At 34.4% G+C, this 16,129-nt stretch overlaps 1 protein-coding gene across 5 annotated transcripts in view; it reads right to left on the bottom strand.

The window, feature by feature from the left end:
* NEGR1 (neuronal growth regulator 1) overlaps positions 1-16,129 on the bottom strand; it is a 906,728-nt gene that overhangs the window by 573,877 nt on the left and 316,722 nt on the right. Inside the window, exons 1-2 of one of the 5 annotated variants that reach the window (XM_058439669.1) lie at positions 11,149-11,356; positions 2,385-2,509 (exon numbers count right to left, since the gene is read on the bottom strand). The exons of 3 other annotated variants lie outside the window; for them this stretch is intronic. The gene's annotated coding sequence lies outside the window, so the exon portion shown is untranslated. Of the gene's footprint in view, positions 1-2,384; positions 2,510-11,148; positions 11,357-16,129 lie in introns of those variants that run through there. One more of the 5 variants, XM_058439670.1, reaches the window with a different exon arrangement.

Here is a 16,129-nt window from a genome sequence, read left to right as displayed (position 1 = left end):
ACTAGAAGTGGAGCCTGAAGATGTGCCTGAATTGATGCAATCTCATGATAAAGCTTGAAAAATGAGGAGTTCGTCTTTACAGATGAGCAAAGAAAGTGGTTTCTTGAGATGGTATCTACCCCTGGGGTAACTGCTGTGAATATTGTTGAAATGACAACAAAGGATTTAGACTATTACAAAAACTTATTTGATAAAACAACAGCAGTATTTGAGAGGGCTGACTCCCAATTTTGAAAGTTCTATTGTGGGTACAACGCTATCAAAAAGTATTAGATGGAATAAGGAAATCTTTCACGTCAGAAAGAGTCAATCGATGTAGTCAACTTCATTGTTGTCATATTTTAAGAAACTGTCCAAGCCACCCTATCCTTTTGCAGCCACCACTCTGACCAGTCAGTAAGCCCTTCACAAACAGAGCAAAGGACTTGTTGAAGGCTCAAATGATAATTAGCATTTTTAATAAGAAAGTGTTTTATAATAAGTGATGTACTTTTTTTTAGACATAATGCTATTGCACACTTAATAGATGACAACATAATGTAAACACAACTTTTGTTTATTGGGAAATTTAAAAAATAATGTGACTCAGTTGAGATATCCACTTTATTGCAGTGGTCTGGAAACTGATCCACAATATCTCCCAGGTAAGCCTATACCATAAGAGACATAATGGTTTATAGGACTTCAAGAAAGAAGAGATCATATTTCACTGCATTAGAATTTGTAAAATTAGCCGGGGAAATAGGAATGTGAGATGGCTCTTTATAGACAGGAATCATTTAGCGTTAGAAAAGAGGATGAATAAGAGCTGTCGACATAACAGTTCTCAGCAGGGGACACCAAGAGAAACACAGATAAAAATATACAAAATAAGGAGTGAGGTTGTTGACTAGCATAAAATCTCACTTGATTCAATAGAGTGTATGAGAGAAGTGGGGATGAAAAGTTCCATAATTCACTTGGAGGTAAATGATAGATGATTTTAGACGTCAACCTGTGAATTTCAGAATAATTTCAGTTGGCAAAAAGATGTCTCAGAGTAGATAAGGTATATTATTTTAAAAAAAGTTTGGGAGAAAGGCTTTTTTGATCATATCCTAAGAATTGGATAGTAAGCTATGATTCTATATATACTATGGAATTTAAATTATCATAGTAACCCTCTGAAGTATATATTATTATCCCATTCATATACCTGAAAAAAAGGAGGCTCAAGTTATCAATATGTTTCCCAAGATAGGAGAATCAGAAAAAAAAGAGTTCAGGATAATTCAAATACGTTATAAACTCAGATAATGAACTTAAACTTGAAGATGAGGAAAGTGTTGGAATAATTATCATTATTTCTAATGATCAATGCTTTTCTGACTTCCAAAAAGGAAATTGGAGAAATCAAGAAATTCAAAACACAAATCCATATAAGCACATTGCCAAAAATACAAGTACAATCATACAATCAATCCTAATGGCTTGTGACTGTCAGCCACACACAGCTATGATCAAATAACAATTACCATCATCACTGCCATCATTTATTTTATGAAAATGTATATGGTGATATACTAGATATTAATAAAATATGCAAAAGTACTTTATAGAGTTAATGTTGATAAATTTTACATGAGGAATAAATTTTACACACATCTCTAGAAAATTAATAGTTTAAAGCAACAAATTACATACAGGTAGATTTCAGATCAAACCTCAATTCCAACTGAATCCAAATTCTTGGCCCTTTGTACCATGCTTTACAGATTACTACAAAAGTACAATTCTAAGATATCCTTCAAATTATCCATATGCCACTGGGAAATATTTTTGTGCTAGTATGTTACACTGAATTGTCTAAACGAGTCCAGGAAATAAATAATATATTTTGGTAGGCCATAGATTCTGTGTGAGCCTACAATCTGATGTGGCCTACCAAAAAATATCAGTGGCACAGTCCTGAATAGAACAGGAAGTCAAATAATTTAATGCAGAGAGGAATTCTATTAAGTGGTAGTGGATCAATTCTTGAATTTTAATATTGTCCCTTTCCTACTTTACACATATAAATGGCAATGAACTCAGGGTTCTGGATCCTCTGATATGACAGACTGCAAACTCCCTGAAGGCAACCTTGACCACCAAAAGTGAAGCCGGTCTCCCTGAAGAACAAAGAACAGTGCAGTGCATCTTTTCACTTATACATTCATTTCTTATACAACCTTCAATTTCTTATTTGCATCAGCCATTAGTGATTTGCCATATAGATCAGTTTCTGTCTCAGCATTAAAGCAGCAAATGTTACTAGTTTTATACTTTGCATTTTTGCATTTCCTTTCCCCAAAAGAGTTTAACATTGGGAATTATTAAAGTGATATCTTTAAAAATGTCCAAACCTCAGTTATGATTCAGCAGTGACATTGACGAGGAAACACATCTTTGTTGTCAGTTCCTCTTGTGCTTTTCTGGCCGATAGCATGAAATTAAGTTTTCACAGACCGTTCTGTTTCAGTTAACTACACTGTTGCAGAGGAAAAGGAAGGGCTTATAAACAAAACGTAGTTCTTTGTGGAGGCTTATGTTCACACATTGTCTATATAAAACATTTGCTCTGTTTTAAAAATGAAGATGTTTTGAAGACATCATTAATATGGATAAACTCAATTTCATTTGTGTTTACCAGTAAACCAGGTATATTTCAAGTACATAAATAAATATTTTTAAAAGGCAAGGCTAACATTGATTAGTTTGGGCAACCATATGCTATTCCAACAAACTGATATATTTTTTCTGATTTATTACAGTACTAAACATAGCTTCAATCTGTCAACTTGATTACAGACACCTTGAGTATGAGGATTTCCTTGATGCCAATATATTCACAGATCCTAGCACAGTGTCTGACATTTACCAAGTGCTCAATGATTACTCGTTGAATATATTAATAGTTGAATAAATTATATTCTACCGTGATTATTAATGACACAAATTAGAAATATATTCAACTTTATTACAGGAAATTTATAAAAAAAAATCAAACCAAGAGAACAATAATGAAGTAGTATTCTTTTACAAAACTAAATTCTAACTTTTCAATCTGTTCTTTTAAGTACATTTACTGCAAAAGTTGTAGGTAATTTCGGGGAGAGAGAACACTTTCCATACACAATAAAAATAATAAGAAACAAGTAACCTGAGACATTATTAGTAAAATTTTGTCATCAAAGTCAAGGTGAGAAACAAAAATCAATGTTTTTAGAACTGACATTTTAATAATTATTTCACATTTCTGAAATTATCTGTCAATACATATCAGTCACATCAGCAGGAAATATTTCTATTTCACCTTCTGTGAATTTTAATGGCCATGTAAGCACACTTGGTCTAAAGTCTAACTACAGAGCATGTGGGATTTTTGGTAACACAGCCAGGATAAAGAGTTCAAAAATAGAATCTGAAGACCTGTACTCTAATTGTTATTCTGCTACCAACTAACTGCTATTCCAGACATGGTATCTGTAGACTTAAGTTCCCTTACCTGTAAAACAGAATCAGCATTTCCAAAGGGGCTTCCATGAAACTACTTCCCTGGGATGTTAACAAGCATCTCTTCAAATTCTACTTCCATGTGCATATAAATGAATTAAAATGAGCACATTTCCTCATCGCAGGAATACTCAGACCATTTAGTATGTTAATGTCCATGAGGACTCTCAAAGAGACAGAAATAATACACAAGTATTCCCAAATTTATGTGTCTCTGAATATGATATCCAAGATTAATCTTCCAGAATTAGTATTCCATGGAGCAAAAAAGATGCCAAAGTGAAAGTCATGACTATATCCCGGTGGAAGTCTTCAGAGAGTTTCACTGTGTCCATTCTGGCTCATTTAGAGATTATAGAGCAGAAAACTAAATGCCAGTAGCTACAGCACTAGAATTAAATTCAAGGGTAAGCATGGTATTATCAGATATTTGCTTCTGTTCAGGTAAAGTGAAACTCTCAAATCCAGCTTTATGAACACTAAAAGTTATTCAAGCCAATTTGAGGCAGAGAACTAGTCATTCTATATAAAAATGAACTGAACCAATTATGGATACATAAAAACCAATATAGTGACCCATGATCAGTAGATATAAATTTTTTGAAAATGTATAGGAGGAAAATGCTTATATTTCTGCAGCTGAGAGGAATATGGCATAGAGTAATTAAGGTCTTTGTAAAAGATTAACTTTTTTGTGAGCAAAATATTTCTCAATAATCATTCTTTAGTAATCACATTAAAATGTCAATTGGGTTTGGAACCAATTTAACATATTTACTACCATTCTACCCACTTTTATCAGATTGTCCTGAATAAATCTAGTGATTACATAATTTTCTGCTCAGTACCATCTCACATAATTCCTCATGGCCCACAGAATTAAGCCCAAAGGCGTTATCCTAGAATTAATTACATTTTATAATCTGACCTCTTTTGGCTTTCCAGCCATTTCTCCTAGAGTTTTCCAATATGACCTTTGCATAGTAGGTAACTTGGTCTATTTTCTCTTTCCCCTCAAATTTTTATTATACTGAGCCCTTAATGATAGAGTTGCCTGAAATGTCCTCATTGTATTTTCGTTTAAAACCTCCACCATCCTTTAACGTCCATGATAAATTACCTCTTTGAAGTTCCCTTTCTTATCACCCCACATGAATAGAGTTTCCACTGAAGTATGTGCAATTTGTGTAGGTCATAAAGGACCTTTTCAAACATTTTCTATTTTCCCACACCCACTGAGTATAGTTATAGCATTTTCATGACAAAATGAGAGATGAAATTTAATGCCTTGTAGCCTTCCCTTTCTTCTACATTTCCCCCCTTGGGGACATTTATTCCCTTAGTATGCACATCTTTCAATTTCTAACCCCTTTCTCCAAGGTAGGAGTGAACAGATTTCAAAACGTATATTCATCTGCATCAGTATGTTAACTTAACCAGACATTTGCTATTTAAGCCTAATTTATAACTGGAAATAAAACTTTTGTCTCTACATAAAGGAATCCAGATAAAAACTATGAAATATAAGAGGAAAAGAAAGGACGAAGAGGAGACTTTCTCATACTCCAGCGAATCATACTACTCCCAAGACTGACTCTGAATATAATACTGATTTATTATTTTTAATATTTTGATGAGTAAGGTACTTACTCTGCCTCAAAAAAATTCATGGTCACCAACTCCTGGAATATCTTCTCTTCCTGCAGTTTTTACTCTACAGCTGACAAGAACTAATTCTTGTTTTAAGACCAAACTTTTCAGGCCGGGCGCGGTGGCTCACACCTGTAATCCCAGCACTGGGAGGCTTAGGTGGGTGGATCATGAAGTCAGGAGTTTGAGACTGGCCTGGCCAACATAGTGAAATCCCATCTCTACTAAAAATACAAAAAAAATTAGCTGGGCATGGTGGCGGGTGCCTGTAATCCCAGCTACTTGGGAGGCTGAGGCAGGAGAATTGCTTGAATCCGGCAGGGGGAGGTTGCAGTGAGCCGAGATTGCGCCACTGCACTCCAGCCTGGGCGACAGAGCGAGACACCGTCTCATCTCAAAAAAAAAAAAAAAGACACCAAACTTCTCAATCTTAATGTTGTCATCTATGTGGTATCTTCCAGAATCTCTCCCAGACAGAGTCATCTTTTGCTGATATGATCTCACAGTATTTTTTGTTTATACCATTATAATCTCATTAATTGCAGCAACACAAATGACCAAAGACAACTGATTTTTCCCCTTGGATGATCTAATTTACTTTCACTCTTCCATCGTCACTTATAACATGATGATTCTCAAATTCATCTACCTAAAATCTCTCTCTATATAAATCCCTCTCTTGAATTCCAGATCCTTGGAGACAAACACCCACATCTACAACCAAATTTGTTTAACACTGGACCAGTCGTCCTGTATGACTTTCCATTTTGTCACTATTTTGTCAGCTGGTATACCAATATCCACCCAGTTAAACAATAGTTCCTTGTTTTTTCTGGTACAAACCCAAATAAATTACAAACATCAATAAAACTAAAATTCTAAAATAACTCGCTTTCTCTATATATCTCCTTCTTGCTGGAAAAATGGGTTACGTTAGTTCTTTTAAAGACATGCATGATAAATTGTACTAAATACAATATTCAGGTCTGGACACACTAGGTATAATTTTCTGTGTCTCTGGGGTCTTACCTATTTAAGGTCAAAATAAACAAGTTTATTAAGTTTATTAATATTCAATTTCATCATCCTCTTTAACAATTATGTTCCCTGGTAGTTTCATTGCCAATAATTTATTTGTCAGGTTGCCAGGTGCTTCTAAACTTCTATGTATTTTTTCATATCCAATTTTACTTTAAATATTTTTATGAGAAGAAGCCTGTTAAATTTCCTAATTATTATATTATTATTTTTTCACTGACATTTTGTGACTTGAAAACCCTTAAAATATGAAATCATTTTTTCCCAATATGTACCACAGACAATTTTGTTAAATAAGAAGACAGAAACAGGGCATTATCAAATATAAATATTCAATATACCTTATATTTCTGTCACACATTTTTATACCAACTGTGCCAAAAATTGTATATCATATAAATGATAACAAATTTACAAAGGCATTCCTTTATCCCTTAACTCTCAAATTAAAAACTTTCACAGGTAGGAAGTAGGGCAAGCATATATTCCCTTTGAAAGGTGCAAGAAAATGTCATTGGCATTCACACATGGTACTCTTGAAGCTTAAAAAATGGACTGTAAAACATTTACAAACATAGCCTACTTATTGGGCACCTTTATGTTTACATAAATATTGAAGAGATCTCACATACCTCTTTCAATCAAATTATCTCACTGACATTTATTGACCACTTTCTATGGGGAAAAAAAATTGTGTTTGCCCTAGAAAGCTTCTTTGGAACTCACTTCTTGAATAAAAATGTTCTCTTAATTCCTAGTTTTGTGTGCTTTGTTTTATATTCTATGGCCAAGATATAACAAGGTATTTGATAATAAAGTCAGGCCTTTAAATGAAGGTTTATTGCCACACATATTTGAATCTGATAAAAGCAACTGCATATAATTTTACCAAGGTTCTATAATGTCTAGAAAATTATCATAGCATAAAATGAAGATGTAAGTTTTCTTTATTTTCTATTAAAGTTGAATCTTTAATGGCCAGAGCAGAGTTTCAAATTAATTATTTTACTGTTATTAGGTTTTTCATTTCTTGTATCCATCCTAAACTCTGTCCAGCATTCCCATGAACATTAGTGGCTCATTAGAAGGTTCAGAGTTAATCCGCAGGGCAAAACATTTGTTCCGTCATTAAGGCCTGCTTTCCTGGGAGTTAGAAATAAGCAGAAATCTAATTTTGCTTAATTTCATTGCTTAGGTCATAGTAGTAAATTCAACTCAGTCAGCTCTTATAAAATTATCTTTTATTAAAATGAACTATAAGTTTTGTAGAAATGCAAAAATGTCTCCACTGAGACAAAATTCCTTAGATGACAAAATACAAAATAAAATTATGCTTATTTTCCTCAGTTATCATTTAGTATAATATTAACTCTATGGTTTGTATAATTTGATAATTTCTAACTTTTCTACAAATAAATTATTATAGCAACTACATATCAGACTTTTAACAAATACACTCACAGGAATTTTACCATATTCTTGTATTGTCTATCTAATTTCCTGATCATATTTTAGGCTCACTAAGAAGCATTATTCACTATTAAGTTACCAACTTGAACTAAACTTTGGCTGTGGGTAGGCCAAAGGCGAAGTTAAGTGCCCATTAATAACTACTTTCATTCCCAGAGTTTGTGTGTGATTCTAAGTAAGCATTTCCTTTTCCTGTCTCTTGAGGTACGATGCTGGAACCAACTCTGATACATGTTCTATTGAACATCATTTATCGCTGGCTTGCAAGCAGGGCTACAAAGTAAAATTCTACATTTATAGATGACACTAATTTTGTTGACTGAGTATAAAATGCCAAGAGGATAAGGCTTAACTAAAAAGCAGTCAGGTGAGAAGTAATTTTGGAGTCGGTAGATGTGAGATCCAGCCTCTAGTGCTGCCGCTTAACTATTTCTAGTTTGTAACCTCCCAAAACATCAGGTTTTCTCTACTGTAAAATCAAGATTTACGAAGTCATTGACTGCACAAGTGGTAGTGAGAATGGGTGTAAAATCATTAACACAGGTGAAGCACAATAAAAAGTCATGGGAATCAAGAGGTTTGTCTTCAAATTCCAGGGCTATCACTTTTTAATTCTGTCATCCTGGACAACTCACTTTATTTCTCAATCTTTCATCTTATACCTCTGTAAAATATCAGTATTAACGACTACCTTCTGGAGTGATTTTATTTCTAAATAAGATACATCATCTCATTAAGAACACAGGTTTGGGGTCAAACAGACTTAGTTTGGAATTTCATTTTTCCACTTACTAGTTATATGAGTTGAGAAAGCCACATAACTTCTCTAAGCTCCATTTTTTTTTGCCTTTTAAAACTGTGATAAATCTGACATTAGTTTTTGTAAGGCTTAATGAAATAATCAAGTTTGGGGGCTACATTAAGTGTGGTATTTGTAGTATTCTTAGGAAATCCTTGTGAATGGGGAAAATGACCAACAAAGTTGACTGTTAGCAAGTATAAAGTAATGCCTTCATGAAAAAAAATCCAACACAGTCTTAAAAAGTGATGAATGCCAAAATGTCAGATGAGACAGAAGGAAAAGGATCTATTATTACACCCTATTTCCTGAAGACAAGAGTCCAATGTGCACTTGTCAACACAAAAGGTCGAAACAATCGCAGGCATCATTTAAAAGGTTATTGGAAACAAATAAAAAAACATGATTTCTTTTCAGTTTTACACAGATATGTCAGGGGATGATGGTAAAGGGAAGTACATAATTATTGTGACAAAAATCCACAGCATTTGCTTTTGCATATTCTTCCTTTAAAAATAATTTATTCTCTTAATAAACTACCATTTTACTTGCTCTCAAGTAAAATGAGCAGGAATGAACATTTACAAAAGAAATTAAACTCTCTTGATCTAGCATGGTCAGTGGTCAGATTGTATAAGTGGGGAATTAGCCTGCAATCATTGGTATAATGATACCACATTATAATGAAAATCTGCCCTAGTTGGCTCTATTCAATATACTTAAGAATCCTTTGGAAATTAAGACACACCTATCTCTTAGATAATGATATGCTAAAGCATATCTCATTATAGCATTTACAAATGCTAATTTAGAAGAATAAAAAATGTCTCCTGTTAATTTCTCTCAAAAAATACACTGTTAAAAAATTTGGACTTAGACTTTACTCTGTCTAAATTTTCCAAGTATTTTTTTTTTTCTGTAAGTATATCTTTTGTTCTTCCTCTCACCTGAAAAAAATGATGAGTCACATAAGAGACAGTTGTTCTCAACCCTGAATGGACATCAGATTCACCTTTGCAGCATTTTAAACAACAATAACAAAAACAAAAATATCCTACCTTTTGTCTTAAAAACAATGTGTATGCTCATGATAAAAAAAAATACAGAAATACTCACTCTTTGTTCTAAATCTCCCAGTGCTACTCCCCGACAGAATTGTTTTCTATGTTTTGTATGTCTTTTCAGAAATTATATAAGCCAGAGTATTTTTCTGTATTTATATCTATTTTTTTAAAAAATTGTTAACAGAAATAGGGTAACCCTATACATAATATACTAAAAAATATCTTGCTTGCCTTTACAATACACCTGGACATTTTTCTGTAATGCCTACATGTAGGTACATCCGCTTTCTTTTTAAGTACCTGAAGATTCATTCACAAATTATTTACAAGAGAAGACCTAGTTGATCCATTAATCAGAGCCAGGTTGTACTAAGAAGGAAGGAGCCTACTACTTCTAAGTGGTCATCAGCAGTTATTCTATGTTATAGAGATAATACAGAGAACTGCTACTATTCACGTCTTTTAGGTGGAGGTTGGTTGGTTTTCTCCCAGTATTTCTCCTCTAATACAACGCTGCCATGAATAGCTGTTAAATGTAACAATGTAGGTACAGCTAAAGCATAAACTCATAGAGGTAGAATTGCTGGTTCAAAGGCTATGTGCCTCTTTAATTTTCCCAAATTGTTTTCTAAAATGTCCATGTTAAGTAACACTCTCACCATTCCTTTGCTCATGGGAATATTTTTATATATTTTAATGAATATGTGTGATTATTTAAATATATAGAGAGAGTGTGAAAAAGATACTGCACTGCAAACAAACTTTATTAAAATGTCTATGATTGGGTCTGGAGGCTCAGACATATTTTTCTTAAAATCTCCCAAAGATAATCCCATTGATTAAGCACATTTAGTAATCATTTTCTCCTTTTTTTAACAGTGCAGATTTGTTATATAAACATTAATTGTGGCCGGGCGCGGTGGCTCTCGCTTGTAATCCCAGCACTTTGGGAAGCCGAGGCGGGCGGATCACGAGGTCAGGAGATCGAGACCACGGTAAAACACCATCTCTACTAAAAATACAAAAAATTAGCCGGGCGTGGTGGCGGGCGCCTGTAGTCCCAGCTACTCGGAGAGGCTGAGGCAGGAGAATGGCGTGAACCCGGGAGGCGGAGCTTGCAGTGAGCCGAGATCGCGCCACTGCACTCCAGCCTGGGCGACAGAGCGAGACTCCGTCTCAAAAAATAAATAAATAAATAAATAAATAAGCAAACATTAATTGTGGAAACCTATAACTAGAATTTGTGATGCAAGAAATACGAGTCCAAATCTGTAAAACTATACACTGTAAATCTCTGGGGTGACTTACATAGCTGTACTCAGGAATCGTTTTTCTACGTTATATCAGACTCTATTCTACATATAGTTTCACAGAAAATCAAAATGATGAGGGGTGGTGCTCCTTTCTGTCCTCAAAATATACCTTGAATTGAAAGTTAAAGTTCTACAAAAGTGACAGCTAAAAAATTTAAAATAACCTCAATCATACTATCATTACCAATCATATCCCAGTTCTCTTTGACCTCATTTTACTACTTGTGGCAGACTGTATTTTACAAAATGACCACATCTCCCATGCCTCGGATGCTTATACCTTATGGCCTTGACACCCCCATCAAAAGGTAGAGTTTAAAAACCCTTCTCCAGTCTGGGCTGACCTTAGTGATTACCTCGTAACCATCAGAATGCGGTTGAAATGACGAGGCAGGAATTCTTAGGGTAGGCTCGAGAAGGGCCTAGGAATTCCACTTTGGTGATGTTCACTCTCCCCATTATCGCCCTCAGGATGTTTGTTTTTGGAATCCAGTCAGTTGCCAAGGAGAGGCCATGCGTAGATGGCCTAATCCACAGTCCTAGCTGAGGCTCTGATTCCTACCAGCAGAGGTGCCACACACATGAATGAAGAGGCCTCCAGATGATTTTAACCCTCAGCCATTCGAGTCACGTCCCTTGCCCTTTGATTCTTCTCAGCTTAGGCCCCAAACATTTCTAAGCAGACATAAGCCATCCTCACTGTGTTCCCTGCATGAGTTTATGACCCAGAGTATCCAGGAGCAAATACGAAATGGTTGCTATTTTATAACACTATGTTTGCGGTGGTTTGTTATGCAGTAATATCAATGAATACATAGATACACCACTAGAACACTATTTTATACTTTTTAAAATGAAGAAAGAACATCTGCTGATTGTATTTATATACAATCACATAAAAACCAAACAAAACACTCCCTAAAGTGTGTTTAAGGGTTATGGGTTTGGGAAAGAGGATTTCACGTTCAACTTGAGGAAACACTGGGTACGGTTGGCACTGTTAGTTCTCTACCTAAAAATTTCCAGATGATAATCAATAATTGTTCGACTTTAGCACGGTAATACTATTCTTTTTTTAGTTGCTGGTTTAGTAGTAGGGTTGTATACAAGTTATGGCCAATAAAAGCTGACCCAGACCCAACGGAAGCATTCTGGGACATATTTTCCTTCTTTGATAAAATAATTGAGGGTCACACAAATAGTTATGTTGCAATGTTCTAGCCATCACCACTTTTGTGCTTTTACAATTTCTCATATGAAGACTTGATCCTGGAAGCAGAAGTAGCTAACTTGTGAATATAAAGGTAGGACCAAGGCACAAAACACAGGCGTAAGATCAGTGAACCAGGGAATAAAACCTGAAAACACTCATTTCTCATCATAAACAAGACAGTGCACGTCTATATTAATTAATAACTTTAGCAAAATTTTGTGTTACTTGAAGCTGAATGTATTATAAACACTACACTATGTTTAGACAAAATTAGCATCCACATATGGCCACTTAAGCAATGCTTCATAGTCTATGTCATGAATGATACTACTGGATTTGTGTAATGCAGTGGCCCTGTCAATATACATTCTAAATCTTCCTAGACCTAGGCATTTGGCTTGGAATGGAAGCTTGGTGAGGATCAAACTGATGTGCTTTATTTATTCACGGAAAAGGGCTAAAGAAAAACTGGTTTGCACCTCTACCAATTTTCTCTTGTAATTTAGAATATTAAATATCTTTTTCTACGTTAGAATGTAATTGTTCACTTTTGATTATGAAAATATTAACTTTCCTAACAGAATCCAATATAATAAATTAACATTTATAAAGTTACAATTAGGAAATGGATATGAACTCAGATCTAAATCATCTGAAAAATATTTTAATAGATTAATCATTATGTTCTCCTTAGATATCAGCTTTATTTGATCCTCATAATAAAGTAGAAAAAGAAAAAATATCATTTAGTAAGTTCAGACAGTAAAAGATTATAACTGCATCAATATTTTGCCGAACTTGTGGAGTGTGCCACGTGATAAAAATGGCCTAAATACGAAAAATTATATTATTGCATCTGTTGATTCATTCACTAATTCAATAACCATGTGCTAAACATTGATGTAGAATGTTAATAACTATGTTATCCAAAGTTCAATAATTCACCACATTCATTCAAACAATATTTGTTACTAGTAGATTCTAGGGATAATGTTACAAGTTCAAAATTTTTAGTAAAACCTCAGGGTTTTTTAGTTTAAAAATAACTGCAGCTCAGATTCATAACATTTCATCAAATGTAGATACCTCTTGTTTAATTATAGCACAGCTACTTCTTCAAATCGCAGCTAGTTAATCTGACAAACTTATTCAAGTTACAGCTTTAAATATTAACACATGTGCTCTGTCCAAAGCATCAATTTTATTTTAATATGTGCATGGATCGAAAAGTATTTTAAGTGTTAGAAATTTTAGATACCATGCCAAAACAGTAGAATAGTTCTCAATGCTCCTTCAACCACACCAGATAGAGAGCTACTCTTAGCTTAGACATATTTGAGTTACACGCTGTTTTTTCTATACCTGCTGATGGTTGCCCTCTGCTAGGCTCCTCAAAAGCAGGTTTCAAAATGTGAGTCTTATGCTTGGTTTTCTAAGTGTTTTTTGCAAGTGATAAATTTCTAATTGTTTCTAACTTATATAAAAGGATCAAATGGTCTTTGAAAGAGTGAAGCGCATAGAAGATCTCAAACTGAATTTTCAGTGAAACAAAGGCATCTTTTGCAGCATGCTGAAAATCAACATGCCTCAATCACATCAGCAGGCAAGTCAAAAATTCCTGCAGGTGATGACAGCCAATGCAGATGGTAACTTCTCCCCTCTGATTTTCTGCTCTGTGGCGAACAGAAAATAAAGGAGTTAAAAGTAACATACGGTTTGAGACTCTAGAAAAGTGGCTGATCACGCCCAAAGGACAAGAAAATAAGTAGCTCTTACAATTTTTCGTATTATTTAACATGCTCACGACTCAGAAGACGGGTGCAAGTCAATTTTACTATAATTTTGTATTCAGTAGGCTGTATCTAGGCACACACAACCAGCTGGGTTGTTAATACAGGTCAAGGAATAATTAGCTACATTTGTTTCCGTTTTAGAAAACCTAAATGAGCTCTGAGTGGGTTTGAGGCTAAGAAAGAAACAAAGATTTCTTCACTGATGTAATAGATTCTGACAAAAACATGAGAGCCGAGAAGAGAGGATTATTATACTAAGATGCACTTATGAAAAAATAATGAATGAAGAACTGATATTCTCCTTGCAAAATTCAAATAAATGCCACAACTCTGTAATAAATAGATTATGACGGTGGGAAAAGTCCATGCTGGGTGTTCTTCCTCATAGTAAGCAGTCAGGGAAAGAAAATAGAGCCATTCAGCCCAACCGTCATCCAAAGGCACCAATCATTTTTCTTCCATGGCACTCTCAGACAACAGTGGATATAAATTTTATATCACCATAGGCTTTTGTGGGGAAAGGCAAATTATAAGCTTGAATTTTGAAGAATATGATCACATGTTTTTCGGAATCTATTTAAAATATGAACACATTGAGTAACTAGAGGACATACATGATTATAATTTTTATAGAGTTTTATCTCAAAGCAAATTAACCTTATAATTATACATATAATAAATAAAAAATATCTCCATATAATCAACAACTGTGGCTTGGTGAATTCCCAAGAAACACGTACACACAAATAAAAATCAGTGAATGCATCCAGGGGATAATACTGCCAATTATTTATCTTTCATTTACATGTTTTATTTCAAATGTAAATAATCCGGAAGCACTACCTTTCTTCATAGAGTAAATATAGCAAATGTTTGATGCTACATTATATTATTTTCTTAAAGCCACATGACTGGAGGAGAAGTGGTTGCACAGACTTATGACCAGTGTGAATATGCAGTATTCTCTATATTACATCAACTTTCTCTTTTACTCCAAGATTCTGGTGCTGAGGTGGGAAAACATTTTATAGTAATGTGTGATGATTAGACACATAAAGCACTTGATAAAATATCCAGACCACAGCTTGCTACAACTATGGAAGAACAGCTTCAAGAAGCCATATGAATGTCTCATAATGTTGTATCTTTAAAAATATGCTATCAAGAGTATCAGTGACTGTATTATTTACTCTCTCTAATGTCTCTGGGACTTTATCAATTTTTCCCTTCAGAAATGTAAATCTGTACAATTATAAAAAAAATGTGCAAATTGCACTGGAAAGAGGAGACACTGAAAGGATCCACTCAACCAATGAGAGACACAACCACCAAGACACAGTACCCTGCCAATGTGCATAAAGATGATCTCATAGGAAAAAAAAAAACATTCTGAAGTTGATATGAAAAACAAAGTATTACAAAATGACTTTGGGATATCAGATGTGTTGTGGTCAGTTAGTGAGTTTAAGGTACAGTACATTTCTTTTCTATTTGTTTATTTATTCAAAATATTTATTGAATTTCTATTGCATACTGGTTCTAGAAACGGGATGCATCAGTGAACAAAACACATAAAAACCCTATGAAGCTAACATTCAATTCACAAAATCCTAGTTTACTTTAAAGGGGGCATAATATTTACTGTGCTACTGTGCTTAACAATGCTATGAGGAAGAGAGATTTAACATATTTTGTATAGAAAAGGTTTTACAAATTAAAGTGCTAAATGATAATCAAATGTTCTATAGGTATTTTTCTGAAATGTAGTTTGCTCCTCTGCAACTCTGATCTATTATTTTCTAATTGGAAACATCTAGGTTTCATTATATGTAAAATTGCACATTAAATCTATAGATACTCTACATGATGGCAAATGATTTTTTAGATAAATTGATAAGAGGCCTTGGTTTTAGGCAGTAATGCTTTTCTCACGGAAAACCAGCTTGCTGTACAGAAAACATGATGTTTCAAAATGTTCCACTCTACTATAGGGGAACGTGGCTTCCTGGTAAAATCGTTTGCATGAATTTAAATAAGAGCTGCCATGCTGTGAGGGCTGCAGCTCAACCCCTACATCTAATATGTTTTGTTTTTGTTTTTGTTTTTGTTTTTGTTTGAGACGGAGTTTCGCTCTTGTTGCCCAGGCTGTAGTGCAATGGTGTGACCTTGGCTTACTGCAACCTCCACTTCCCAGGTTCAAGCGATTCTCCTGTCTCAGCCTCCCAAGCAGCTGGGATTACAGGCACCCGCCACCA

Source organism: Hylobates moloch, unplaced genomic scaffold (assembly GCF_009828535.3).
Source record: "Hylobates moloch isolate HMO894 unplaced genomic scaffold, HMol_V3 SCAFFOLD_5, whole genome shotgun sequence".
NCBI classification, from domain to species: domain Eukaryota; kingdom Metazoa; phylum Chordata; class Mammalia; order Primates; family Hylobatidae; genus Hylobates; species Hylobates moloch.
The sequence above is the reverse complement of the archived record's forward strand: the minus strand, read 5'-3'. Positions and strand labels throughout refer to the sequence as shown.